Below are 27,871 nucleotides of genomic sequence, written 5' to 3' on the forward strand. Positions count from 1 at the left end.
ATCCGGCTAATGTGTTGAATGTAAAAAAAAAAAAAAATTACATGCTAGATACATGCTACATACATACAACATGCATACTACATATACACTCACTGGCCACTTTATTAGGTACACCATGCTAGTAAGGGGTTGGACCCCCTTTTGCCTTCAGAACTGCCTCAATTCTTCGTGGCAGAGATTCAACAAGGTGCTGGAAGCATTCCTCAGAGATTTTGGACCATATTGACATGATGGCATCACACAGTTGGCGCAGATTTGTCGGCTGCACATCCCTGATGCGAATCTCCCGTTCCACCACATCCCAAAGATGCTCTATTGGATTGAGATCTGGTGACTGCGGAGGCCATTTGAGTACAGTGAACTCATTGTCATGTTCAAGAAACCAATCTGAGATGATTCGAGCTTTATGACATGGCGCATTATCCTGCTGAAAGTAGCCATCAGATGTTGGGTACATTGTGGTCATAAAGGGATGGACATGGTCAGCAACAATACTCAGGTAGGCTGTGGCGTTGCAACGATGCTCAATTGGTACCAAGGGGCCCAAAGAGTGCCAAGAAAAAATTCCCCACACCATGACACCACCACCACCAGCCTGAACCGTTGATACAAGGCAGGATGGATCCATGCTTTCATGTTGTTTACGCCAAATTCTGACCCTACCATCCGAATGTCGCAGCAGAAATCGAGACTCATCAGACCAGGCAACGTTTTTCCAATCTTCTACTGTCCAATTTCGATGAGCTTGTGCAAATTGTAGCCTCAGTTTCCTGTTCTTAGCTGAGAGGAGTGGTACCCAGTGTGGTCTTCTGCTGCTGTAGCCCATCTGCCTCAAAGTTCGACACACTGTGCGTTCAGAGATGCTCTTCTGCCTACCTTGGTTGTAACGGGTGGCAATTTGAGTCACTGTTGCCTTTCTATCAGCTCGAACCAGTATGCCCATTCTCCTCTGACCTCTGGCATCAACAAGGCATTTCCGGCCACAGAACTGCCGCTCACTGGATTTTTTTTCTTTTTCGGACCATTCTCTGTAAACCCTAGAGATGGTTGTGCGTGAAAATCCCAGTAGATCAGCAGTTTCTGAAATACTCAGACCAGCCCTTCTGGCACCAACAATCATGCCACGTTCAAAGGCACTCAAATCACCTTTCTTCCCCATACTGATGCTCGGTTTGAACTGCAGGAGATTGTCTTGACCATGTCTACATGCCTAAATGCACTGAGTTGCCGCCATGTGATTGGCTGATTAGAAATTAAGTCTTAACACACAGTTGGACAGGTGTACCTAATAAAGTGGCCAGTGAGTGTATACTACATGTAACATACATACTACATGCAACATGCATACTACATGCATGCTACATACATGCTACATACTACATACATGCTACATTCATACTACATATATACTACATGCATGCAACATACATACTACATATATACTACATGCATGCAACATACATACTACATATATACTACATGCATGCAACATGCATACTACATATATACTACATGTAACATACATACTACATATATACTACATGCATACTACATACATGCTACATACTACATGCATGCTACATACATGCTACATGCATGCTACATACATACATACATGCATGCTACATACATACTACATGCTACATACATAAAACATGCTACATACATACTACATGCTACATACATACTACATATATACTACATGCATGCTACATACATACTACATGCTACATACATACTACATACATACTACATATATACTACATGCATGCTACATACATACTACATGCTACATACATACTACATATATACTACATGCATGCTACATACATACTACATGCTACATACATACTACATACATACTACATATATACTACATGCATGCTACATACATACTACATGCTACATACATACTACATATATACTACATGCATGCTACATACATACTACATGCTACATACATACTACATATATACTACATGCATGCTACATACAATACATTCATACAATACATACATAGACATACAGTACATATAACATAGAGTAACATACTTACCAATACTTGTCACATTGTTCCCCGAAGCCATTGTCGTGTACGGAATAAATATTAACATAACAAACCACAAAAATACTCACCCATGATCCGAAGCAGTCCACGAGTGTGTCCCACGACGATCTTGGGTAGAGAACTGCAGCATCAGCTGATGCTGCCGCTCTCTACGGGCTGCAGGAATCCAATGACGGAAGGTAGGTATCCTTCCGCACTGTATTCCTCCGCCACTTAAAAAAAAAAGTCCCTAGTCTCACTTTATGCCATTGCTGCGTGGGAATAAAGTGAGACTAGGGACTTTTTTTTTTAAGTGGCGGAGGAATACAGTGCGGAAGGATACCTACCTTCCGTCATTGGATTCCTGCAGCCCGTAGAGAGCGGCAGCATCAGCTGATGTTGCAGTTCTCTACCCAAGATCGTCGTGGGACACACTCGTGGACTGCTTCGGATCATGGGTGAGTATTTTTGTGGTTTGTTATGTTAATATTTATTCCGTACACGACAATGGCCTTGGGGAACAATGTGACAAGTATTGGTAAGTATGTTACTCTATGTTATATGTACTGTATGTCTATGTATGTATTGTATGAATGTATTGTATGTAGCATGCATGTAGTTTATATGTAGTATGTATGTAGCATGTAGTATGTATGTAGCATGCATGTAGTATATATGTAGTATGTATGTAGCATGTAGTATGTATGTAGCATGCATGTAGTATATATGTAGTATGTATGTAGTATATATGTAGCATGTAGTATGTATGTAGCATGCATGTAGTATGTATGTAGCATGCATGTAGTATGTATGTAGTATATATGTAGTATGTATGTAGTATGCATGTAGCATGCATGTAGTATATATGTAGTATGTATGTAGCATGCATGTAGTATATATGTAGTATGTATGTAGTATGTATGTAGCATGCAGTATGTATGTAGCATGCATGTAGTATGTATGTAGCATGCTTGTAGTATGTATGTAGCATGCATGTAGCATGCATGTAGTATGTAGCATGTATGTAGTATGTATGTAGCATGCATGTAGTATGTATGTAGCATGCATGTAGTATGCATGTAGCATGCATGTAGCATGCATGTAGCATGCATGTAGTATGTAGCATGTATGTAGTATGCATGTAGTATATATGTAATATGTATGTTACATGTAGTATATATGTAGTATGCATGTTGCATGCATGTAGTATATATGTAGTATGTATGTTGTATATATGTAGTATGAATGTAGCATGTATGTAGCATGTAGCATGTATGTAGCATGCATGTAGTATGCATGTTGCATGTAGTATATATGTAGTATGTATGTTACATGTAGTATATATGTAGTATGCATGTTGTATGTATGTAGCATGTATGTAGCATGTAATTTTTTTTTTTTTTTACATTCAACACATTAGCCGGATGATGGGACTACTACTGTCCCATCATTGGCTAATGTGTCAATCACTGTCATGGTAGCAGGCATCGCCCGATGGGACTTGTAGTCCCATTGGACGATGCCTGCACAGACCCCCGAAGCCTGCACAGACCACCGGCAGGCCGGCACAGCCCCCTCGGCAGGCCGGCACTGCCCCCCGGAGCCTGCACAGACCACCGGCAGGCCGGCACAGCCCCCCGGCAGGCCGGCACAGACCACCGGAGCCTGCACAGCCCCCTGGCAGGCCGGCAGAGACCCCCGGAAGGCCCGAAATGACGGCGCATCATGATGCGCACACACCGCGCATCATGATGACGTCAGGCTGTCAATCAACTTTGAACTTCCGATTCCGATACCGACATCCGATATTGAAAAAATATCGGATGTCGGTATCGGAATTCCGATACAGCAAGTATCGGCCGATACCCGATACTTGCGGTATCGGAATGCTCAACACTAATCAAGAGGAAAAAAGGGAGTGCTGACTTCATAAGGTATTCAATTATAACATACTTTATTAATACAAGTGCAACTTGTATTAATAAAGTATGTTTTAATTGAATACCTTACGAAGGCAGCACTCCCTTTTTTCCTCTTGATATTATATCTTATGGAGTTTCTTCTTATTCACTTTCTAATGAGATTTTCCCTATAACAGCTATGAGATTGGATATTATTACATTTGTAGCTGTTTTGATTGTTTCTGTGTATCAGCTAGCATTGTTTTTTATTTTTGCTTTATTACAGGAGATGAGGGATTTGATTAAATGGACGTTAGGTGTGATTTTGTTTTATTTCAAATAAAAGACTTTATTCTGGCTGTTTAGTAATGGATAGGTGTCTTCTTGACGACACTCAATTACAAACCAGCGTGCTTGATGTCATCAGACAATACAAAAGTGACATCAACCCCACAAATACAAATCACACTTACTACCACTACAGGGAAAGTGGGAAGAGATGGACAAAGCAGCAGAATTGATGCCATTTTTTTCTTAATGTAATTATTTATTTAGCGTTCAGGTGCCGTCTGATGAACGCTTCCATCATCCGCCACAGCTGCTCTCACTGTTATAAGCTGTACCAGGTGTCGGCTTGCGGGATCAGTAGTCCCATCAGCTGACACCAGTGACCAGAGGTAACTCTTTTACCTCCGATCACAGCTGCAGGCTCACGCTGTCATTTGACAACGTGGGGACCATAGCTGTTTGACCCGCGGTAATGATTTTACTGCTGATCAGAAGCAGTGTTTGTTGCACAGTCATGCACATGACAGCGTGGCAAACACTGGATGTTCAGGAACCCTATTCAAGTGAGCGGAGTCCGGGTATTGTTCTGATACCCGAACCTGGCCGAGTCTCGCATGTTAATACCCTGAACTGCTTCTGGCACTCGGGAGCAGAGCCTGCAGCTGCATGTATTGCTATGCAGCCGTACGCTCCGATCGGAGTGCCGGCGGCAGTGTCGGGTATTAACATGCGAGACTCGGCCATGTTTCTCGCATGTGTGATCCTGGATGGATTTGAACATCCAGGGGTCCGCCCATCTCTATGAAGAGATGTAAATTCCTAACTCACTGGCTCTTCCTTCTTCTCTTTTGTATATATTCCATCTTGCAATTTTTAAAACATTTTTTATGATCTACAGTTTTTCATTAAACTCCTAAACTCAAAGGTAGTTCAATCCTTCAAACATGGTTCCCTAGAGGTATCCTCCACAGATTATTGTTTACTTCCTGAGTTAGGGCCTTTTTATAGAAATGAGCTTGATTTTATTTTGAAATCTATATTACACGTCACCACTTCTGCATTTTTCACCCACTCCTGGCTTACAATTTTTGATGTAAAACACTGAACTCGTGAACGTGGCATAAGATTGATTAGCTTAAAGGGGTTGTCTGGGCTTTTCACATAATCTCAGTGCATATTTGGGCTGCAGAATGTTGACAATAAGTAATTTACCTTCTGTGGCCAGTTTGCAGCGTTTCCAAGATATGATCTCTTGCTTCCATGAAAAACGTCCAGGGGGTGTGTATTCTGGCATTGAAATGAGAACTGTTTTTTTTTTCTCCTCACTAGTTTCACTTTCCATAGATCACTGTTCAGGGTGTGTCTGGGGGAGGAGTAGCTGGGTGGTTCTGCTCTCTGCACTGAGGCTGCTAGAGGGGGAGGATTTGTTACTGTGTGAGGAGGGATAGGCTTGTTCATGTGGTCAGGGAGGGCCTATTGCTATGGAGGGTGGGGTTGTTGCTAGAGAGGGCATGTTTTTAGTAGAGTAGGAGGAAACGACCAGTTCTCATTTCAATACTAGAACACACCCTCCCTGGACGTTTTTCTTAGAAGCAAGAGATCATATCTTGGAAACCCTGCAAACTCGCCACAGAAGGTAAATTACTTATTGTCAGCATTCTGCAGCCCACATATGCACTGAGATTATGTGAAAAGCCCGAACAACCCCTTTAAGCACTAGTAAATAAAAGAAATGGGTTAATACTCAAGAAAATGTTACAAGTCCATGTAATTCTATGAGTCGCCCACAGCACCAGAATATCACTCTGCCAAACAAGCCCTAAGCTATCGCTGCAGTAAAGTCATCCTCTAGACTTCAGTTTAGGTTTTTTTTATATCCATGAAGCCCATATCTGGGGATGGGAATTAGATCCATTTAGATGAATCAAGCAATAACTCTCTACAGCAATCATGCCTGGCAAGTGCTGTGTTCAGTCTTTGATTTCATCAAAATGGTAATGTGTTTTAAAAAAGCAACAGACAAATAACTCCAGAGGAACTGCTGGAAACTTTATTTGTAAATCAGATCCTGTGCTCTGCATCTTGAGCTTAAAATTCTCTATTATTGCGAAAGAGAGAAGTCAGAATAGGAAGCATGGTGAGATGTAACCTTACCAGTGCTGGAGAACCCACCTGACAGTATAAGGTCATGATACAAGCGGGTGCAGAGGTAGCGGCTGCACCGAAAGCCTCCTGCCTTATAGACCCAACTGTTATGATTGAGTCACCGTAGGAGGCAAAAACAGAAATGCTAGCTAAGTCCAGAAAACCAGAGAAGTTGGCAGCTATCGGATTGCAGACCCCTGAACCTATCAACACAACTAGCAGTAGCCGTGGGGGGTTCCTACGATGCCCTAGACCCCTCGATCACAGCCGGAGAATTAAATAGGCCTAAAGAAAGAAAGGGTAAATCTAAACTGCCCCAGAGCAGACCCCAAAGCAATAGGCAGCCCCCAACATATAATGACGGTGAAGCAAGATGAAAACACTAACACAGACAGAAAGATAGACTGAGCAAAGACGGGGCCCAAGCTAACTAGATAGAAAAGGACAGGAAGGCTGCTGTCTGCAATCCGTGAAAAACCCTATGAAAATAAGAGCCAACAGACTGACAGTGAAAAAGGCCCTGAAGGCGCTAGGCTTCAAAAAAGCTATGTCAGTACTCAGGAATATTCTGAAGACAGAGCAACAGGCAAAAGGAGATTCAGCTCACCCCAGCAGGGAATGGCAGAATCCAGAAAAGCAAGGAAAACAAAACACAAAAGCTAACAGGCAAAGCAAAAAACTTAGCTTTAGAGGAGCAGGAATCAGACTGGTGTCCTAGAAGTCCACAGAGAAATCATCCGCAGGGCAGAAGGGCGTCGGCAGCCTTATATTCAGTCTGTGACTCCACTCAGCCAGTCATCCTCATTAGGCTCAGGTGCCTGATAATCAGGCTCATTACCTTCATTTACCAGAATAGGGAGTTCACCAGACCTCAGTGACGAAGGGGAAAATGAACTCACAACAGTACCTCCCCCTTGAGGAGGGGTCACCGAACCCTCAACCACGCCACCAGGGCGATCAGGGTGAGCCCGATGAAAGGCAAGCACCAATCTTTTGGCATGAATATCAGAGGCAGAGACCCAGGAATTATCCTCCTGACCATAACCCTTCCACTTAACCAAATACTGGAGTCTCCGTCTAGCCAAACGGAAATCCAGTATTTTCTCTACCTCATATTCCATGTTACCTTCAACCAATACAGGGTCTGGAGGTGCCACCCCAGGAACAACTGGTTCAACAAACCTCTTCAACAAGGACTTATGGAACACATTATGGATTTTAAATGTGACAGGAAGAGCCAAACGAAAAGAGACCGGATTAATAATCTCCAAAATCTTGTAAGGTCCAATAAATCTAGGCTTAAACTTAGGAGAAGCCACCTTCATAGCAATATTTTTTGATGATAACCACACCATATCACCAATCTTAAACTGGGGACCAATGGTCCTATGTCGATTGGAAAACCGCTGGGACTTTTCCTGGGAGAGAGATAACTTATCCACCACTTCGTCCCAGATCTGGTGCATTCTCTCCACCACAGTGTCAACACCTGGGCAGGCAGAAGGCTCCACCTGCCCTGAAGAAAATCGAGGATGAAACCCAAAGTTACAAAAAAAAGTGACATCAAAGTGGCAGGCCTAGCTCTATTATTTAAAGCAAATTCGGCCAAGGGCAAAAATGAAACCCAATCATCCTGATCAGCGGAAATAAAACATCTCAAATACGACTCCAAGGTCTGGTTTGTTCTCTCTGTCTGCCCATTGGTCTGAGGGTGAAAAGCAGAGGAGAAGGACAACTGAATTCCCAGCTTGGAACAGAAAGCCCTCCAAAATCTAGACACAAACTGAACTCGTCTGTCAGATACAATGTTCTCAGGAATCCCGTGTAAGCGAACCACCTGTTGCAAAAACAGGGGCACCAACTCAGAGGAAGATGGCAACTTAGGGAGTGGTACAAGATGAACCATCTTAGAGAACCTATCACAAATCACCCAAATAACAGTCATTCTTTGAGAGACCGGCATATCAGAGATGAAATCCATTGAAATATGGGTCCATGGCCTCCTGGGGACCGGCAAAGGCATCAACAACCCACTAGAGCGAGAACAAGATTTAGACCGGGAGCAAGTCCCACAGGACTGCACAAAGTTCCTGACATCATGAGACAAGGTGGGCCACCAAAAAGAGTGACTCACCAGATCTCTAGTACCAAAAATACCTGGATGACCAGCCAATGCAGAGCAATGAACTTCAGACATCACTCTCTTCTTCCACTGGTCAGGAACATACAACTTTCCACTGGGACAACGCTCAGGTTTGTCCTCCTGGAACTCTTGCAGAGCAAGTCTCAAATCGGGCGAGATGGCAGAAAGAACTACCCCTTTGCCTAAGATGGTAGCAGGCTTGGTCACCACAGGAGAATCAGCAAAGAAAATCCTAGAGAGGGCGTCTGCCTTGACATTCTTAGTTCCAGGAAGAAAAGAGACCACAAAATCAAAACGTGTAAAAAAACAAGGCCCACCTAGCCTGTCTAGGGTTCAAGCGTTTAGCCGACTCTAGGTAAATCAAATTCTTGTGGTCAGTGAGGACCACAACTTGATGTTTAGCTCCCTCCAACCAATGTCTCCACTACTCAAATGCCCATTTCATGGCCAACAGTTCCCGATTCCCCACATCATAGTTACGTTCAGATGGAGAGAACTTTCGGGAAAAGAAGGCACAGGGATTCATTTTAGATGTTACAGGATCCTTTTGGGACAAAACAGCTCCAGCACCAATCTCAGAAGCATCCACCTCTACCTGGAACGGGAGTGAGACATCAGGTTGCCGCAAAACCGGGGCGGAGGTAAATCTTCGCTTCAGCTCCTGAAAGGAAGCAACAGCCTCCGGAGACCAATTCAACACATTAGCACCCTTCTTAGTCAGATCAGTCAATGACTTGGCAATACTAGAAAATTTTGCTATAAATTTCCGATAAAAATGAGCAAAACCCAAAAACTTCTGGAGGGCCTTCAAAGAAGTGGGCTGAACCCAATCATAAATGGCCTGTACCTTGGCCGGGTCCATTTCAATAGTTGACTGAGACAAAATAAATCCCAAAAATGAAATCCTCTGTACTCCAAAAAGGCATTTTGATCCTTTGACATACAGGGAATTCTCCCTCAAGATCCGGAACACAGTCCGAATATGTTCCACATGAGAATCCCAATCCTTGGAGAAGATCCAAATATCATCCAGATAGATAATCAAAAATTTATCGACAAAGTCTCGGAAAATATCGTTCATGAAGCACTGGAAGACAGAAGGGGCATTAGTGAGCCCAAAAGGCATCACCAGGTACTCAAAATGTCCCTCCGGAGTATTAAACACCATCTTCCATTCATCCCCCTGCTTAATGCGGATAAGATTATATGCCCCTCTGAGGTCAAGCTTGGTAAACCAGCAAGCACCTCTAACTCTAGAGAATAGATCCGAAATCAGGGGTAATGGATACTGATATTTAATAGTAATTTTATTGAGGGAACGATAATCAATACAAGGCCTTAAAGAACCATCCTTTTTGGCCACAAAAAAAAACCGGCACCTAAGGGTGAAGAGGATGGTCTAATATGACCCTTCTCCAACGCCTCCTTAATATAGGACCGCATAGCCTCGTGCTCGGGTACAGATAAATTGAAGAGCCGACCCTTGGGAAATTTACACCCCGGGCTTAGTTCAATTGCACAGTCATAACTCCTATAAGGAGGCAAGGACGCAGACTCATTCTCACTAAATACATCATAAAAGTCAGCCAAATAGTCAGGAACATCATGCGACTGAGGAGAGGTGGAAAAAACCGAAGCCTCACTAAAGGCACACCGACAACCCCAACTCACCACAGACACAGATTTCCAATCCAAAATGGATTATGAATTTGCAACCAGGGAAACCCCAGAACAACGGCATCATGCAGACCATGCAACACCAAAAATCTGCAATTTTCTTGATGGTCTGGGGTGACCCACATTACCTCCTGGGTCCAAAACTGAGGTTTATTTTTAGCCAAAGGAGTAGCATCAATCCCCCTCAAAGGGATAGGTGTCTGCAGAGGTGTCATCGGAAATCCACAACGCTTAGCAAAATCCAAGTCCATTAGGTTTAGCGCTGCTCCCAAATCCACAAAAGCCTTGGCGGAAAATGTGGACAGGGAGCAGATCAGAGTAATTGCCAGAAGAAACTTAGGTTGAACACCACCAACAGAAAACGTGTGTGCAAAGCGTTTCTCTCGTTTAGGACAAACAGAAATAATATGCGAGGCGTCTCCACAGAAAAAACACAGCTTATTACGCCTTCTGAACTCCCGACGTTGCGCCTTAGACAAAACTCTATCTCATTGCATAGGTTCAGATGTCTGTTCAACCGGTGGCAACACCTCTCGTGCAATCCTGCGTTCACGTAAACGCCGATCCACCTGAATGGTTAATGACATAGAATCGTCCAGACCAGAGGGAACAGGAAATCCCACCATAGTATCTTTTACGGCTTCTGACAAACCCTTCCGAAAGAGAGCAGCCAAGGCATTATCATTCCAAGTAGTAAGGACCGCCCACTTTCGGAACTTTTGACAGTACAACTCTGCAGAATCTCAACCCTGTTTCAGTGCCAACACGGTCTTTTCAGCCTGATCAATAGCATTAGGTTCGTCATACAACAACCCCAAAGCTTGAAAGAATGCGTTCACATTAGTCAGAATAGGATCATCTGGTTTCAAAGAAAACGCCCAATCCTGGGGATCGCCACGCAGCAAAGAGATGACAATTTTAACCTGCTGCGCGGAGCTCCCTGATGAGTTAGGCTTCAAGGCAAAAAATAATTTACAATTATTTTTGAAACTCAAAAATTTAGATCGATCCCCAAAAAATACATCAGGTGTAGGGATCTTTGGTTCAACAGCATGCGAACGAGCAAGGTAGGCGGAAATTCCCCGCACATCCGCAGCGAGCTGCTCCACGCGATCAGACAATTCCTTTATCTCCATTGAGAGAAAAAAAAAAAATTCCCCCTATGGCCTCAGAGATATAGAGGAAAGAATATACACACACTTTTTTTTTTTTTTTTTAAGCACAATTCTTTCCTGCTATTGAGTACCCTAGGATCTGCGGTATGGCGGGTGATTCTGTTATGATTGAGTCACCGTAGGAGGCAAAAACAGAAATGCTAGCTATCGGATTGCAGACCCCTGAACCTATCAACACAACTAGCAGTAGCCGTGGGGGCTTCCTACGATGCCCTAGACCCCTCGATCACAGCCGGAGAATTAAATAGGCCTAAAGAAAGAAAGGGGAAATCGAAACTGCCCCAGAGCAGACCCCAAAGCAATAGGCAGCCCCCAACATATAATGACGGTGAAGCAAGATGAAAACACTAACACAGACAGAAAGAAAAACTGAGCAAAGATGGGGCCCAAGCTAACTAGATAGAAAAGGACAGGAAGGCTGCTGTCTGCAATCCGTGAAACACCCTATGAAAATAAGAGCCAACAGACTGACAGTGAAAAAGGCCCTGAAGACGCTAGGCTTCAAAAAAGTTATGTCAGTACTCAGGAATATTCTGAAGACAGAGCAACAGGCAAAAGGAGATTCAGCTCACCCCAGCAGGGAATGGCAGAATCCAGAAAAGCAAGGAAAACAAAACACAAAAGCTAATAGGCAAAGCAAAAAACTTAGCTTTAGAGGAGCAGGAATCAGACTGGTGTCCTAGAAGTCCACAGAGAAATCACCCGCAGGGCAGAAGGGCGTCGGCAGCCTTATATCCAGTCCGTGACTCCACTCAGCCAGTCATCCTCATTAGGCTCAGGTGCCTGATAATCAGGCTCATTACCTTCCTTTACCAGAATAGGGAGTTCACCAGACCTCAGTGACGAAGGGGAAAATGAACTCACAACACCCAACTATCATAATTGTCATGTAGTGAGTGTTCAGTCAAATATACAGCTTTTAATTAGAGCTGGATCCTACCTGCTCTTTACTTGTTAGACCTTGGCCCAAGAGAGTAGACCTGATAGTTGGGGGTCCTATCAAAGAAAACTATGCCTTGTCATGGCTGGTGGGCACGCACAAATAGGTCAATTGTATATTGAAAACTGAATATGTCAAGTGAGTCATGTATTATTGCTCTTACTGCCTTTATTTAAATGTGTTGTTTTATGGTGTCTTTGGGCAATTTCAAAAATTATTTCAGTCTTGCAATGATGTACAATAACAAATTATATTGTGGTACCGTGTCAGCCAGAAAAATCGATGTGAATACTTTTCTGCCCAACAATGACAAAAGTATTCTAGGAGTGATACTTTTATTGGCTAACCAGAAAGGTATCCATCCTAGAACACTTTTGTCATCGTTGGGCAGCAAAGTATTCACATCGATACAGTCTTGCAACAAATTTCCATTCTATTAGCTTTTTTCAGTCAAAGTGGGCAGATGTTTTGAACACATACTGTAATAATACATCTATCTACTAACTTAAATTAAAAAGAGGTCTTTATTCACCAGGTATACAGGCAATGAAAACAGTACCACTTGTCTTCCAGAATTTATGTACAGAAGACTACAGGTACAGAGTATGGGGCCTTACACCCTTATGTAATGACTGTGATTGGTGTTGCTTCATTAACATAGCTATCTAGAATCAGAGTGTTATGACAATATGATAAACCATATGTTAGAAGGAAAGTGAATGAAAATATTAGAGAAGAGCTGCAGTATCTGCACTCCAAAAGCAAGTTTTCCATTAACCTAAAATTGGAAAAGAGTTAACATTATGAAGTGTGTGCATGGATCCTCAGTGTGACACAGAGCTCTAAAGCTACATTTACACTGCAAAATAATTATGGACAAGCTGATCTTATGGTAATCCTTAAGTATATACAGGCTGCTGATATGCTCGTTCATGAAGTGAAATGATCTTTTGTGCAGTGAACAAAAAAAAATCATTGTTCTCAGTAGCGTTGAGCGAAATGGGTTGAAAAAATTCAAAAGTCGACGACTTTCGCTAAAGTCGGGTTTCATGAAACGAAACCCGACCTTAGACTTTAGTGCCAAAGTTGCGTTTCAAAAGATGCTTTAGCACCCTTTTTCAACCAATCAGGAAGAACGGACACTGTGGGCAACGTGATGACATAGGCAGCGGTCACCACCATCTTGGAGAAGGACATGCAAGTGATTGGCTTGCTTTGTATGGCGTCACAGGGGGTATAAAAGGGCGGGGACGCTGACCGCCATGTTACTCATGCTGATCTCAGAATAGGGAGAGCTGCTGCAGCTGCTGATTCTGTAGGGAGAGCATTAGGAAGGCAAAAAGAAAAAAAAAACTGCTTCTGCTGCTAGCGCTTTTCACTGTAGTTACTGTGCAGTGAAAGGTGAAGATTTTTGATTTTGTGCAGCAGCGCTGGTGGTGATTAGCCTGCCTTTTAAGGCTAGCTGCATTGCTGTGTGCACACTGGTGTTCAAACTGCTTTTTTAAAAGCAATCCAAATTGTATTGTTTTGTCCTGGTGAGGTAGTGAGCGTTCATTTTTTCACACACCGTACAGCGGTGTACGCTCCTCACACAGTACCATGTAACGGCTGTTATCACGGCCAAATTGAAGCTATCTACGTGTGTGACTCTGTAAGGAATAGTCGAGGAGTTTGTCCGTTCTTACAGACACCTTATAGTTTTGTCCATTTTTCAAACAGTTTAGTATATTTGCTGCTTGATTACATTCAAAACTAGAGAGAGACAGCGTGTGTCAGTCCGTATACTTAAAAAACACAGAGCTTGACAATTTTACATACACCGTACAGCGGTGTACGTGCACGCTCCTCTCTCAGTACCATGTAATGGCTGTTATCATGGCCAAATTGAAGCTATCTACGTGTGTGACTCTGTAAGGAAAAGTCGAGGAGTTTGTCCGTTCTTACAGACCTACACTCTAGGGAGATTCCAATTCTGCCCAATTCTATATACACCTTGTAGTTTGTCATACACTAGGCAGTTTCTGCCGGTCACATTGCGGTGTTATAGACACAGGGCCTGACAGAATCCAACTGTGTCCTGAAGTGTAGAGAGATTCCAATTCTCCACAGTCCTCTATCCACCTTTCTTACAACATCCAGAATCTACCTGTCACATTGCAGTGTAAAATAAACAGGGCGTGACAGAATCAAACTGTGTCCTGAAGTCTACAGAGATTCCAATTCTCCTCACTACTATATACACCTTGTACCTTGTTTTACAGTACCATATAGTTGGTGGTTTTTTGGGTACATTTTCCCCAAAAATGATGAAGTGTGGTGGAAGAGTCCGTGGAAGTGGGCGGGGGTTGGCAGCTGGTAATGATGGTGTTGGTGGTGGATCTGCTGGTAGTGGCAAAAGCAAAATAGCACCTAATGCAGGAGGTGTTGAGCCTGCATCATCGTCTGGCTCCACAAGGCCTTGAAGGCTCCCATTTCTGGGAGAAGGCAAACCGCTTTTAAAGCCGGAGCTTCAAGAACAAGTTTTGGCTTACATTGCTGACTCAGTCTCCAGCTCTATGGCCTCCTCTTCTGAAGTTATAAAAAATAAAAGCACTGAGTCATCATTGGAGGCTCATGTTCATGAACCACACCTTTCCTTGTGTCCTTCACCTCAACTAAAATTGAAGGATGCGGCAGGCCACACTACAGATTACTCCATGGAGCTGTTTTCACATACCATGCCTGTGTTATCAAGTCAAATCGTGAATTACCCAGGCAAAGATGAATCTGACATGGAGTGTACTGATGCACAGCCACTGATAGATGATTCTGCTGGTACATTCACTCAGAACACTACATTGTCCTCGCAGTGTACTGAGCCAGAATCTGACCCAGATGAAACTCAGGTGCCCCTTCCCGCATACTATACCACCATACACGGTGACACAGAGGAAGGTGCACATGACATTGAAGAGGAGGTGATGAATGACCCAGTTGTTGACCCAGATTGGTATCCTTTGGGGGTAGAGGGTGCCGCTGCCAATAGCTCAGAAGAGGAGGAGGAGCATCCGCAGCGGGCATCGATATCGCAACACCTGTTATCTGGCAGGCCCGGAGCAGTCTAAAAACGGGTTACAAAAACCAAAAGAGTTGCAGGACATCTTGGCCAGACGGTCAAAATAGCACAGCGTGCAAGGCCTCAAAATGTCTTCCATAGTAGGAAGAGTGCAGTGTGGCACCTTTTTGAACAAAATCCTAATGATCAGGCAAAGGTTATCTGTAAGAAGTGCGCAAAGACCTTTAGCCGAGGGAAAAATCTGAGAAATTTGAATACCAGTTGCAGGCTAAGACATTTAACCACCATGCACTTGCAAGCGTGGACGGACTACCAAAACTCACGTACCACATGTGCTACTTCTCCCAAAGAAGGTAGTCAGCAACGCTACATTGTTTCCCCCACTGTAAGTCCACCGGATAGCAAACCACCAGCAGCAAATGTTGAGATGTCGTCGCAAGGGCAAATCAGTCAGGGAATCACACTGTTATTGCAATGAAAGACTGAATCTAGGCCATCAGAAAGAACACCAACTCCATCACCATCATCAACCCTCTCTCAGTCCGCCATGTCCACCGCTAGTTCCACCATATGCAGCTCTCAAGTCCAGCTCACCCTACCAGAGACTGAGTAGGACAAGAAAGTACTCATCCTCTCATCCACGTACACTGGGTTTGAACGCCCACATTGCCAAACTAATCTCGTTAGAGATGATGCCCTATCGGTTGGTTGAAAGTGCAGCTTTCAGCGAACTCATGGCCTACGCAGTTTCCACGCTATGACCTACCCAGTCACCACTTCTTTTCTCGCAAAGCCATCCCAGCCCTCCACCTTCATGTGAAAGACCGCATTGTCCATGCACTCAAGCAATCAGTGAGTGGAAAGGTGCACCTCCCAACTGATGCATGGTCCAGTAGGCATGGCCAGGGCCGTTATGTGTCCATCACTGCGCATTGGGTTAATGTGGTGGATGCAGGGTCCACAGGGGACAGCTGTGATGGCACAGTGCTGCCTAGCCCACGGTATAGGAAACAGTTGACTGTAGGCGTTCGACCCTCCTCCTCCTCCAGAAGCGAAAGCTCGTCCACGGAGCGCAGTCGCACGAGCACTGCATCCACAGCTGACAGTGGTGCACACGATTTGTCCCACTATCGATCAACTAGTGGAAAGCGTCAGCAGGCTGTGTTGCAGATGATATGTTTGGGAGACAGACACACAGCGGAGGTACTGGCCGACTACTTTCAGTGACAAACTCAGTCATGGCAGGGCAGTCTACATCTTGAGGCAGGCAAGGAAGTTAGTGATAACGGCCGGAATTTTGTGGCAGCCATAGCCCTTTCAAAACTCAGACACATACTTTGCTTGGCTCACACCTTGAACCTGGTGGTGCAGTGCTTCCTCACTAATTATCCAGAGTTAACAAGCCTGCTCCATAAGGTTCAAAGACTGTGCTCGCACATCCGCCGGTCAATGGTACACTCCAGTCATATGCAGAAGCTGCAGTGATTGCTCCACCTTCCCAAGCACCGCCTAATTATCGACGTTGCAACAAGGTGGAACTCCACCCTGCACATGGTTGAGCGGCTGTGCGAACAGAGGCAGGCCGTAATGCATTTGTGGGAGGATACACGGGCAGGCACTTTGAGGGCAGACATGGAGTTGACAAGTGTGCAGTAGTCGAAGCTGAAAGACCTCTGTAAAGTCCTTCAATGTTTTGAGGAATGCACACGGCTGGTATGCGCAGACGACGCCATCATAAGCATGAGCATCCCACTTATGCGTCTGCTCATACAAACTTTGCCGCACATTAAGGAGCAGGCGTCTGCAGCCGAGGATGATGAGGAAGAGGAGGAGGGAAGCCTTGATGACAGTCAGCCATTGTCTGTTCAGGGAACTGTCGTCAACGAAGAAGAGGAGGATGATGATGGGGATGATTTTTTAGGGATGCTTCTCGTGGGGCAACGAAAATGTTGGCGTGGCAAGGTCTGGTACTGGGTTTGTGCGTGACTGGAGGGATGTGGATTTGCCTGAAAGTGCTCCTCCACCCAGCACTCGGAGTGCATCATTGACACCGGGAACATTGGCCCACATGTCAGATTATGCCTTGGAGATCCTACAAAGGGCCCCCACATTCAAAATAATGAACGATGATGACTACTGGTTGGCCAGCATCCTGGATCCACGCTATAAAGGCAAATTTCAAAACATCATGCCACAGGAGAACCTTGACCTAATATTGGCTAACAAACAAGCAACTCTGGTAAACCGGTTGGTTGAGGCATTCCCAGCACACAGCAGCGGTGATAGTTGTCACACGAGCCGTAGGGGCCGGGGGCAACTTGGAAGAGGTGTTGGATCCTGCTGGATTCTTGGAGACCAGTCTGATTCCTGCGTCTCAAAGCTAAGTTTTTCTGCTCTGCTTTGTACACTTCAGGTTTGTTTTTGTTTTGCCTTGTTTTTTGGGAGTTCTGCCATCCCTGGCCGGGGGTGAGCTGAATTCCATTTTTGTCTCTGATCTGTTGATCTTTTGCTCTGTCTTCAGAATATACCTGAGTGCTGATTTAGTCTTTTGAAGCCTAGCGACTTCAGGGCCTGTTTTTCCTATCAGTCGGATGGCACATTTTGGATAGGGTTTTTGCGGATGGCAAACAGCGGCTTTCCTATCCTGTCCTATTTAGTTAGCTTGGGCCCCATCATTTGCTCAACCTATCTTTCTATCTGTGTTAGTGTATTCATCTTGCTTCACCGTCATTATATGTTGGGGGCTGCCTATTGCTTTGGGGTCTGCTCTGGGGCAGTTTAGTTTTTCCCCTTTCTGTCTTTAGGCTATGTAGTTCTCCGGCTGTGATCGAGGGGTCTAGGGCACCGTAGGACCCCCCCACGGCTACTGCTAGTCGTTGTGGATAGGTTCAGTGGTCTGCAATCCGATAGCTGCCAACCTCTCTGGTTTTTCTGGATTTAGCTAGTATTTTGTTTTTTCCTCCTTTGGTGACTCATCATAACAGAATCACCAGCCATACCACAGATCCTAGGGTACTCAATAGCAGGAGAGAATTGTAAAAAAAAAAAAAAAAAAAAAAAGGTGTGTCAGAATTTTTTTTTTTTGTGTGCATATTTTTTCCTCTATATCTCTGAGGCCGTAGGGGAAATGTTTCTCTCAATGGAGATGAAGCAATTGTCTGATCGTGTGGAGCAGCTCGCTGCTGAAGTGTGGGGAATTTCCGCCTATCTTGCTCATTCACATGCTGCTGAACCAAAGATTCATACTCCTGATGTGTTTTTTGGGGATGGGTCTAAATTCTTGAATTTCAAGAATAATTGTAAATTATTTTTTGCCTTGAAGCCTCACTCGTCGGGGAACTCCACGCAGCAGGTTAAAATTGTCATCTCTTTGCTGCGCGGCGATCCCCAGGATCGGGTGTTTTCTTTGAAACCTGATGATCCTATTCTGAATAATGTGAATGCATTTTTTCAAGCCTTGGGGTTGTTGTATGATGAACCTAATGCTATTGATCAGGCTGAAAAGACCTGTTGGCATTAAGCCAGGGTCGAGATTCGGCAGAGTTGTACTGTCAAAAATTCCGAAAGTGGGCGTACCTTACTACCTGGAATGATTGTGCCTTGGCAGCCCTCTTTCGGAAGGGTTTGTCAGAAACTGTAAAAGATACTATGGTGGGATTTCCTGTTCCCTCTGGTCTTGACGATTCTATGTCATTAGCCATTCAGGTGGATCGGCGTTTACGTGAACGCAAAACTACACGAGAGATCTTGCCACCTGTTGAACAAATGTCTGAACCTATGCAATGTGATAGTTTTGTCTAGGGCGCAACGTCAGGAGTTCAGAAGGCGTAATAAGCTGTGCTTTTTTTGTGGAGATGCCTCGCGTATTATTTCTGTCTGCCCTAAACGAGAGAAACGTTGTGCACACACGTTTTCTGTGGGTGGTGTTCAACCTAAGTTTCTTCTGGCAATTACTCTGATCTGCTCCCTGTCCACATTTTCCGCCAAGGCTTTTGTGGATTCGGGAGCAGCTCTGAACCTGATGGACTTGGATTTTGCTAAACGTTGTGGATTTCCTATGACACCTCTGCGGACGCCTATCCCTTTGAGGGGTATTGATGCTACTCCTTTGGCAAAGAATAAACCTCAGTTTTGGACCCAGGTGGTAATGCGGGTCGCCCCAGACCATCAAGAAAATTGCAGATTTTTGGTGTTGCATATTTGCATGATACCATTGTTCTGGGGTTTCCCTGGTTGCAAATCCATAATCCAGTTCTGGATTGGAAATCTTTGTCTGTGGTGAGTTGGGGTTGTCGGTGTGCCCTTAGTGATGCTCCTGTTTTCTCCACCTCTCCCCAGTCGCATGATGTTCCTGACTATTTGGCTGACTTTTATGATGTATTTAGTGAGAATGAGTCTGCGTCTTTGCCTCCTCATAGGAGTTATGACTGTGCAATTGAGCTGAACCCGGGGTGTAAATTCCCCAGGGGTCGGCTTTTCAATTTATCTGTACCCGAGCAGGAGGCTATGCGATCCTATATTAAGGAGTCGTTGGAGAAGGTTCATATTAGAACATCCTCTTCACCCTTAGGTGCTGTTTTTTTTTTCGTGGCTAAAAAGGATGGTTCATTAAGGCCTTGTATTGACTATCGTGCCCTCAACAAAATTACTGTTAAATATTAGTATCCGTTACCCATGATTTCTGATCTATTCTCCAGAATTAAAGGTGCTTGCTGGTTTACCAAGCTTGACCTCAGGGGGGCGTATAATCTTATTCGCATTAAGCATGGGGATGAATGGAAGACGGCGTTTAATACTCTGGAGGGACATTTTGAGTACCTGGTGATGCCTTTTGGGCTCACTAATGCCCCTTCTGTCTTCCAGTGCTTCATGAACGATATATTCCGAGACTTTGTGGATACATTTTTGATTATCTATCTGGATGATATTTTGATCTTCTCCAAGAATTGGGACTCTCATGTGGAACATGTTCGGACTGTGTTCCGGATTTTGAGGGAGAATTCCCTGTATGTCAAGGGATCGAAGTGCCTTTTTGGGGTACAGAGGATTTCATTTTTGGGATTTATTTTGTCTCCATCAACTATTGAAATGGACCCGGCCAAGGTACAGGCCATTTATGATTGGGTTCAGCCCACCTCTTTGAAGGCCCTCCAGAAGTTTTTGGGTTTTGCTCATTTTTATCGGAAATTTATAGCTAATTTTTCTGGTATTGCCAAGCCATTGACTGATTTGACTAGGAAGGGTGCTGATGTGCTGAATTGGTCTCCGGAGGCTGTTTCTTCCTTTCAGGAGCTGAAGCGAAGATTCACTTCTGCTCCGGTTTTGCGGCAACCTGATGTCTCACTCCCGTTTCAGGTGGAGGTGGACGCTTCTGAGATTGGTGCAGGAGCGGTGTTGTCCCAAAAAGATCCTGTGACATCTAAAATGAATCCTTGTGCTTTCTTTTCCCGAAAGTTCTCCCCATCCGAACGTAACTATGATGTGGGGAATCGGGAACTGTTGGCCATGAAATGGGCATTTGAGGAGTGGAGACATTGGTTGGAGGGAGCCAAACACCAAGTCGTGGTCCTTACTGACCACAAGAATTTGATTTACCTGGAGTCGGCCAAGCGCTTGAATCCTGGACAGGCTAGGTGGGCCTTGTTTTTCACACGTTTTGATTTTGTGGTCTCTTTTCTTCCGGGTACTAAGAATGTCAAGGCAGACGCCCTCTCTAGGAGTTTCCTTGCTGATTCTCCTGTTGTGACTAAGCCTGCTACCATCTTAGGCGAGAGGGTAGTTCTTTCTGCCATCTCGCCCGATTTGAGACTTGCTCTGGAAGAGTTTCAGGAGGACAAGCCTGAGCGTTGTCCCAGTGGAAAGTTGTATGTTCCTGACCAGTGGAGGAAGAGAGTGATGTCTGAAGTTCATTGCTCTGCATTGGCTGGTCATCCAGGTATTTTTGGTACTAGAGATCTGGTGAGTCGGTCTTTTTGGTGGCCCGCCTTGTCTCATGATGTCAGGAATTTTGTGCAGTCCTGTGGGACTTGCTCCCGGTCTAAACCTTGCTCTCGCTCTAGTGGCTTGTTGATGCCTTTGCCGGTGCCCAGGAGGCCATGGACCCATATTTCAATGGATTTTATCTCTGATATGCCTGTCTCTCAGACAATGACTGTTATTTGGGTGATTTGTGATAGATTCTCTAAGATGGTCCATCTTGTACCACTCCCTAAGTTGCCATCTTCCACTGAGTTGGTGCCCTTGTTTTTGAAACAGGTGGTTCGCTTGCACGGGATTCCTGAGAACATTGTATCTGACAGAGGAGTTCAGTTTGTGTCTAGATTTTGGAGGACTTTCTGTTCCAAGCTGGGAATTCAGTTGTCCTTCTCCTCTGCGTTTCACCCTCAGACCAATGGGCAGATGGAGAGAACAAACCAGACTTTGGAGTCGATTTGAGATGTTTTATTTCTGCCGATCAGGATGATTGGGTTTCATTTTTGCCCTTGGCCGAATTTGCTTTAAATAATAGAGCTAGTTCTGCCACTTTGATGTCACCTTTTTTTTGTAACTTTGGGTTTCACCCTCGATTTTCTTCAGGGCAGGTGGAGCCTTCTGCCTGCCCAGGTGTTGACACTGTGGTGGAGAGAATGCACCAGCTCTGGGACCAAGTAGTGGATAAGTTGTCTCTCTCCCAGGAAAAGGCCCAGCGGTTTTCCAACCGACGTGGGACCGTTGGTCCCCAGTTTAAGGTGGGTGATATGGTTTGGTTGTCATCAAAAAATATCGCTATGAAGGTGGCTTCTCCTAAGTTTAAGCCTAGATTTATTGGACCTTACAAGAATTTGGAGATTATTAATACGGTCTCTTTTCGGTTGGCTCTTCCTGTCTCATTTAAAATTCATAATGTGTTTCATAAGTCCTTGTTGAAGAGGTTTGTTGAACCAGTAGTTCCTGTGGTGGCACCACCTGACCCTGTATTGGTTGAAGGTAACATGGAATATGAGGTAGAGAAGATACTGGATTCCCGTCTGGCTAGACAGAGACTCCAGTATTTGGTTAAGTGGAAGGGTTATGGTCAGGAGGATAATTCCTGGGTCTCTGCCTCTGATATTCATGCCGAAAGATTGGTGAATGCCTGTCATCGGGCTCACCCGGATCGCCCTGGTGGCATGGATGAGGGTTCGGTGACCCCCTCCTCAAGGGGGAGGTACTGTTGTGAGTTCATTTTTCCCTTCACCGTTGAGGTCTGATGAACTCCCTCCTCTGGTGAAGGAAGGTAGTGAGACTGATTACCAAACACCTGGGCAGCTAGATGATGACTGGGTGGCTGGAATTGAGGACTGGATATAAGGCAGCCGACGCCCTTCTGCCTTGCTGGTGATCCTGCTGGATTCTTGGAGACCAGTCTGATTCCTGCGTCTCAAAGCTAAGTTTTTCTGCTCTGCTTTGTACACTTCAGTTTTGTTTTTGTTTCGCCTTGTTTTTTGGGAGTTCTGCCATCCCCGGCCGGGGGTGAGCTGAATTCCATTTTTGTCTCTGATCTGTTGATCTTTTGCTCTGTCTTCAGAATATACCTGAGTGCTGATATAGTCTTTTGAAGCCTAGCGACTTCAGGGCCTGTTTTTCCTATCAGTCGGATGGCACATTTTGGATAGGGTTTTTGCGGATGGCAAACAGCGGCTTTCCTATCCTGTCCTATTTAGTTAGCTTGGGCCCCATCATTTGCTCAACCTATCTTTCTATCTGTGTTAGTGTTTTCATCTTGCTTCACCGTCATTATATGTTGGGGGCTGCCTATTGCTTTGGGGTCTGCTCTGGGGCAGTTTAGTTTTTCCCCTTTCTGTCTTTAGGCTATGTAGTTCTCCGGCTGTGATCGAGGGGTCTAGGGCACCGTAGGACCCCCCCACGGCTACTGCTAGTCGTTGTGGATAGGTTCAGGGGTCTGCAATCCGATAGCTGCCAACCTCTCTGGTTTTTCTGGACTTAGCTAGTATTTTGTTTTTTCCTCTTTCGGTGACTCATCATAACAGTTTTCGCTGTCTCCACACACTAATTAATTGAGGGTCTGCATCCCCTCTGAGAATTGTGACAGAAGTTTATCCCGTGAATAGGAATTCCTAGATTTCTGCAATCACTAGAATTTATGTCAGAAATTGTATGCATCTCATTTCCTATTGCGGAGAGTCTGGACTGTCTTACTGAGACAGAAATATATATGAAGATTTAAAAATACCACCAAAAGTGTATACTGGGGTACGCTTCAAATACATTTCCTTTTTTCTACTTTTTAGATTGTTGTCTAATCCATACTGAGAACATGGAAATTTTAAATATTTAAACTATGCTATATATACCTGCTATCCAGTAATAATGTACCCTTTCTCAACTTTGTACAAGCTGGTCAAATCCATACTGGGCCTGAGACCGTCTGAGCCTGCCTCCTGATCTATAGACATAGGTTTTTAATGTGTAAACTATGCTATACTTACCTGTAATCTGGTAATACGTTACCATTTCTCCCCTTTGTCCAATCACATGTAATCCATACTGGGCATGAGACCGTCTGAGCCTGCCTCCTGATATATAGACCTACATTTTTAATGTGTAAACTATGCTATACATACCTGTTATCCAGTGATACGGCACCCTTTCTCACCTTTGTCCAATCACGTCTAATCCATACTGGGCCTGAGACCGTCTGAGCCTGCCTCCTGATGTATAGACATAGGTTTTTAATGTGTAAACTATGCTACATATATACGTGTTACCCGGTGAAACTGTACCCTTTATCAACTTTCTAGAATCCTGTCGAATCCATACTGGGCCTGAGAACGGCTGCCGAGCTGTTAAGCAAGCTACAGCAACTGTGGTTTGGACACGTAATTTTTTGCATTTTTTTCAGGAATGCCGGTAAGGCCTAATTCAGGAATTGCAGTTGACATGCACTTACTGGGAAATCATCGTTCGCGGGGAATAATTGGAATCACAGATCCCCATCACTTACGGTGTTCTGCTGGTTATCTGCACCTGTAAGCGACAAAAGCTGGTCCTTTTAGTGTAGCGCGCATGCAGCCCCGGACATGTAACGCCATGATAGACCATGATAGTGCCACAGCCTCGCGTATCCCTCTAGTAAGCTTGATGCGTACCGCCGGGGCATGCCGGAGTCTCGTTCGTTAACGGAATAAAGCTGACAAATTGCTAGCACAACTACAAACGGACATACCACACCACACACACAATCGACAAAGCTTTCAATATGTGCATCTTTTTTTGAGGTGGCACGGTTGTGGTTTCCCGGGTGGAGTCCAATTAAGCCGAAGGCTCCACTCCTGGTGGTGCCCTTTGGACATTCCTTTAAGGTTCAGCTTTGCAATCATACTGCTCCCGGAAAGCAAACACTTTGCCTTCATGGACGCTGTTTGGAGGTTCGTGGGAATAACGTCACCCGATCGCCAGTTGGCATAATTTATTGGTGGGAAGTCCGACGGTATATGATCGTGTTCGATTTCAGAATTTTTTTTTGGGGGGTTGGTATTTTACATTTTTATTCCAGCCTTTATTGACTTCATAAGGGAATGACAAGCCTATATCTGTGTCTCCTCCACCTCTTCCTTTTACTCCTCCACCTCTTTTCTAAATGTAGTTGCCCTTTTCCATATGTAATTTTTGTCTTCAGTGCATTTTCTCTGCTTTGGGACACCTTTTAAGGTGTTTTGTAATTGTTTTCTATGTGTTTGTATGTGTTTGTGATGGCCTGCCATTGTTTTCAATGGGGTTCGACGAACATTCGACGAACTTGCCTCCTGTGTGACGAACCAAAACACTAGCGTGGTGGCTCAACACTACTCCTGATATATAGACGTACATTGTTAATGTTTAAACTATGCTATATATACCTGCTATCTGATGATACTGTAGACTTTGTATACTTTTTATATTCTTGTCTAATCCATACTGAGCCTGTGAGCGTCTCTGTGTGACTGATGGAATATATATGGAGATTGACAATTATCCTTTGACTGAATAGAGCTGTACATTTCTGATACAATGCCATATATCTGATGTTATTTTGTGTCTATTTTGTGCAAAATGTTGAAGTTTAGTGGAAGAGGCCACGGACGTGGGAGCGGGGTGGGGCAGCTGGTGATGATGGTGGTGGTGCATCTGCTGGTAGTGGCAAAAGCACAATAGCAGCTAAGGCAGGAGGTGTTGAGCCTGCGTCATGGTCTGGCTCCAGAAAGCCTGGAATGATACCTTTTCTGGGAGTAGGTTAACCGCTTTTAAAGGCGGAGCATGAGGAACTGGTTTTGGCTTACATTGCCGAAACAGACTCCATCAAATATGCCCGCCTCTTCTGAAGTTTCAAAAAATGCAAGCACTGAGTGGTCAAGTGCTGGCTCCTGGTCAGGAAGAACCCCTTTCCTTGTGTCTTCCACCCCCACCCAAACTGAATGAGGCAGCAGGCCACACTTCACATTAGACCATGTAGCTCTTTCTATCATACCATGCCTGGGTTATCAAGTCAAATTGTGAATTCCCCAGTCCAAGATGAATCTGACATGGAGTGTGGGTGGCCAGCCAGGGCAGTGGGGTTAATCGGTACCAGGCCGGTGTCTCACAGGGATGTGTCATGGTGGTGGTGACCCGTTCCATGGCCCTGGGCAAAAGGGCAAAGGGGTGAAATACGTTAATAGGTGAATGATACGTGACACCACCTCTGGTTTCTGATTAGATTGACCAGCGCTGCAGTGTCGCTTCTGTGGGACAGATGTTGTGGTGCAGCTAAGATGTAGAAGACCTGCACAGGTAGGGCCGTAGTCGCAGGGCAGATGAAAGAGTTGTGAGATGGTGTACAGTGCAGGATGTAGCTGAGCCGGGTGCCAGGCGCAGGAGAAAGATGACAGACACAGTCGTGCAGTTCCTTTACCTGTACTTGGTAGGTGCTGTCCAGGACCCAGAGTACAGATGGAGAAGGAGTTGGTCAGCCTAGAAGCCAATTTGGATTTCTCTCTCTGCAGATAGGTATTGTGGCCTCCATTCTAGCGCTTATCTGAGGTACTCGCAGTGCTGAGTTCAATGAAGTTACCCCTGTTGACTCTCTTTTGGAACTTTCTCGTATGGCTGGCAGCCATAGCCTTTTCCTTCTGGCTCACACACGTCGATGCAGGGGCCTCTGATCCTCAATTGGGTACAGAGCATTTACAACTGCTACTTCCTCCGGATTCTGCTGCAGGAACGTCAGTGTCCCTACAAACTCGGAGACCGGAATCCGGACCATGCGCTCCAGCTAGGAGTGAGCCTTAACTCTGCTCATCCTCCAGCTCCCCTTCTCACGTCCACACACTTCCCCTTCCCTGCACAGAATGGCCTAACTTACCTCCTCCGGACCACAGAGAGCAGCTCCTCAGCAGTCATGTTCAGAGGTCTCCCTGCTGGCGTGGAGTGGGAAATGTGTTGTGTGTTGGTTTAACTGCTAGAGAGATCCTTCGTTGCTCCCAAGCATGACATCACACTCCCTAGGAGGAAGGTAATCCCACTGTGGTGACCGTACTCCTGGGGATGCCACAAGTGCACTGATGCCCAGCCACTGCTAGATGATTCTGCTGGTACATTGACCCAGACCACTACATTCCCCTCACACTCTACACAGCCAGAATCTGACCAAGAGGAAACTCAGGTTCCCCTTCCTGCATACTATACCACCTAACACGGTGAGAAAGAGGAAGGTGCAGATGAAAGTGCAGGTTCCTTGAGCTGGTGGGGGGGGCATACTCATGGGTGATGGCACTGGCACAGGGCCCCTCATAGTACGCAAAAGTGTCTCTGCTGGTGGGAGGGCCCATCCCGGGAGGGCCCATCCCCACCCGCCGTCAGACACACCGCCACACACCACCGTACTATTAGAGGGGCCCTGTGCCACTGCTGTCGCCAACGAGTGGGCCCTTCTGCTTGCTCAGGATCACAGCACTTGCAAAGTTGAAATACTTACCTCTCCCTGCTCCACCGCCATGACGTCTTCCGCGTTTCCTGACAGTGATAGTCTGATCAGAGAGCGCAATGACATTACGTCTGTACACCCTCTGCCTAACAGCCAAGTGCAGTGAGATGGATGATGGGGACGACGAGGAGTCCAGACTAGTACAGGGATTCCATAGCGAGGAGACTTATTTAATTGTTTTCAATGTTGGGACAGCAATGTTTGGGGAGCACTATACTCTGGAGAATGATCTATGGGGCCCACCATGCACTGGAGCATTCCAAAGGTGGACATCAGACACTGGAGCAGCATTTACAGGGCACATTATACACTAAAGTATTAGAAATGGGGCCCATTATGTATGGAGCATAATTTGGGCCCATATAACAGTGGAGCTTCATCCATGGGGACCAACATATACTGTTGCATTATGTGGAGCTCATCATACACTGTTTCAAACATTATATGGGACCAATGATTCTGTATGGAGAAATATATGGGTCTCATTACTCTGTATAGCGCACTATGCGGTGGCCATAAT

Source organism: Dendrobates tinctorius, unplaced genomic scaffold (assembly GCF_039654945.1).
Source record: "Dendrobates tinctorius isolate UK_male_01 unplaced genomic scaffold, ASM3965494v1 ptg000022l, whole genome shotgun sequence".
In the NCBI taxonomy this organism is placed as follows: Eukaryota; Metazoa; Chordata; class Amphibia; order Anura; family Dendrobatidae; genus Dendrobates; species Dendrobates tinctorius.